The sequence below is a fragment of the Plectropomus leopardus genome, unplaced genomic scaffold (assembly GCF_008729295.1).
Source record: "Plectropomus leopardus isolate mb unplaced genomic scaffold, YSFRI_Pleo_2.0 unplaced_scaffold29513, whole genome shotgun sequence".
Classification (NCBI taxonomy): domain Eukaryota; kingdom Metazoa; phylum Chordata; class Actinopteri; order Perciformes; family Serranidae; genus Plectropomus; species Plectropomus leopardus.
The window spans coordinates 1-3,150 of NW_024632172.1; the positions used below are offsets into that span (position 1 = coordinate 1).

General features: G+C 36.7%; 1 long non-coding RNA gene across 1 annotated transcript; it reads right to left on the reverse strand.

Moving 5' to 3' along the window:
* Positions 1-1,733: 1,733 nt before the first annotated feature.
* Positions 1,734-2,399, reverse strand: LOC121938444. Its single transcript, XR_006105289.1, has 3 exons — positions 2,338-2,399; positions 1,961-1,987; positions 1,734-1,778 (listed from the first exon to the last, which is right to left on the reverse strand). It is a non-coding gene; the product is annotated as an uncharacterized LOC121938444 (long non-coding RNA).
* Between the last annotated feature and the right edge of the window lie 751 nt (positions 2,400-3,150).

A 3,150-nucleotide genomic window follows, 5' to 3' on the forward strand; every position in this document is an offset into this window, starting at 1 on the left:
CTGATTTCACACGAGCTGTGGAAGCACCAGGCCTGCTCTCAGTCAAATCTGATGAATAATGCATAAAAAATTAAGTCTTTCATTTAAGTAAAGTGTGACGATGTTCTGGATTTCTTTTAGATGAAAACATGGCCTCACCTGAGGTGATAGTAGAAAATGATCTTCTGGAGGCCATGCTTCTTTCTTTTTCCACAATATCTACAGTAAATTGAGAGGACATTTGTGCCTGTCAATTTTATGCATGTACAAATAATTGATCAAATGCGCTATTTCTTTTTGTGCAATGATTTAAGCACAAAAAAATGAGAAGTTTAAACCACCAACGTGTTCTGTTTAGCCGTGCCTGCTCTGGTGATGATATCAATAGGTCCATCAGTCCACCACTTTGACCCAGACTGAAATATTTGGTTTATTGCCATGAAATGTTGTAAAGACATTCATGGATCACGGAGGACTTATCCAAATAACTTTGTGAACCCTGACTTTTGCTCCACATTTCTACAAGACGGGGCACCAAAATGAAAGATGCCCAGAGAATGAAAATGCCCGAACCCGTTGCTGTAAACTCTTACTGGGAATCCACATCAAACGCAAGACATGAGCGGCTTTTAAGTGCTATTTAAGGGCTCTGTGTCTGTTCAGTGCACACTGACACTTGCCTCCATTAAGACGTTACAGTCCTCAAAACAAGCAGTCTTTTTTTTTTATATAATCCTTTTTTAAAATAAAGACTCACAATCTGAAACACATAAAACTGATATGAAGGTTTAATCATAGGAGCAAATACAAGTCAAACTGAACTTATCCAATGTGTCTGATTCTGATGTCGCAGTTCAAACTATTCAAATTACATGCAATGGAAGACAAACTTGAGCAGAGACTTACTTTGTGATGTTAGCCTGAATTTACACATTCAGTGGAAACTCACTTTATCACAATCAATTATGTTCAAGTGCAGTGTCTCATATAAAGTCATTGTAGGATATGTGTTCATGTCTTACTAGACTTACCAGTGAGGCTGTATCTATCACTGCGAAGAGACAGAGAGTTGGGTCCAGTTCCCACACTATAATCACAGCTGGCATCTCTTCTTTGAAGGAAAAGTAGATGTCTTTGAAAATCGTCAATTTTGACAGTAAACTGACAGAACCACCGATTCTTTGAGCTCATTGTCATCCAGATGTTTTCTGTCACAACTGGACTACTTGCTTCTCCAAAGTACAGGTTACATCTTGTATCAAGATTAGCAGATGGAGGGAAAGAGCAGGTAAAGACAATGGTGTCACCATCATAATGTTGAGCACTCATCTGTGGTTTCGGTCCTAAAAAAAAAAAAAAAAAGTAATTTAACACATTGTGCCATACTGTAATCAGGTATGTTGTAGCAGATTAGCTGCGTTTCAAACAAGTCACTGACACCAAGTCATTGGTTTATCTTGCAATAATGTGAAATATGAAAATATGAAAGAGAAGTCACTCACTGTGTATGGTGATGGAGGATGCTTCACTGTGTGGAGATGGACTATTTACCGCTTCATACTTTACAGTGTAGAAACATTTCACTTTAATCTCAGCAGGTGAACTCTGCTTTGCCATCGTTAGCAGCTCACTCCCTGTCAGTGTCTTCATACATGAGAAGATTTTGGGAGAGTCCTGCCTCACAGTGTAGAAATAACACTGAAACACAGGGACATCCGATGGACTCTGACAGTTCAGTGTGACTGAGTCTGTCTCTGTGATCATCGCTGAATTCACTTCCAGTTTAGGTTGAGGAAGAGCTGAAAATGTAGATTTAAACATACAGAAAGTCATTTCAAATACAAGAATTTCATTTATATGATAATATTCCGAATGACAATTTGTTATTTACTACAGGAAGTAAAGACAAATGAGACTGTAATAACCTCCCCATACAGTGATAACACAGCTGGACAAGTAAGATGATAGATCACGGACTGACCTTGTACTTGAATCTTTTGAAAGGAATCTGTTGAAAATGTGATGTGTTAACAAGATCAACAGACATAACAGTAATTCATTGCTATCTTCCACAAAATATAAAAGGTTAAGATCAAGATATATTTTATGTGTCCTGATGGTAAAATCAGTTATTAATTCTGTGCTGCAGTTGATAAGTTTACAAATTAACATTGCAGAGTGACAACACAGGCAATAAGAAAACACTTAACATAAAATCACAAACCATAATAAAGACAAAAACATAAGTGTGATATAACATGCTGATACGACTAACATAAGTTAATGTTGTGTGTGCTGTCAACCTGCATTAGTTTGTAAAAATCAATTATGTATAAATCAACAGGAGGTTTGACTTACACATGAGGATGACAAACAGCAAGTGTCCCTCCATGATGAAGCTGAATACTAAAAGACTGTCCAGATGGAAGACACTTGTGTATCTGACTACGTAGAATTCAATTTAAGTGTCATTTTGCAGAACTCGCTCTCAGAAAAACCACAGCAAGCATCAAACGACTCACACAAGCAAACTGACCACAAAAAAGTACTTTCATACACTTCACATCAGCTAATTTTAATACACTTCATAAAGGTGCTCACATCTGTACACATTTTGCATGGTCTAAGCAAGCATGCAGTTATTTGATTTTGTTCTGAAAATGAAAGACCAAACTATGCATTTCACTTCATATTTCTAGAATTATGCATTTACTAATATTTTACACCAAATATGCAGGGAGAAGCAGTTTCAAAGGCAAGCTAGTTTAAAAAAAAGTTCCCCTGACTAGAATAAAATCCTTTTACTTTAAGATGTTTAATGGCATACCTAAGAGCACAAAGCTATCAATTTCACCAAAATATAAGCTAAAATATTTATAGTGTATATCATTGCTCTGCAAGAAGGCCAACATGTAACATAAAACACTCTTTAATTTGACTTAACCCCACCAATCCTAATAATTTTAGATTTTTGGTGTTGCACCCATTATCTCTCTGGTCTGACACAGCTGGTTCCTCTGAGGTGCTGCAGTTGTATTTGTCACTCTAGAGAGGAGAATAAAACAGACATGACTTGATGTAACTTTGAAGTCTTTTCCTGCATTATAGTCGTCATGATCAACCAAATGCATACATTACATTTCTGCACTGCCAGATTTTAAACACATCAGT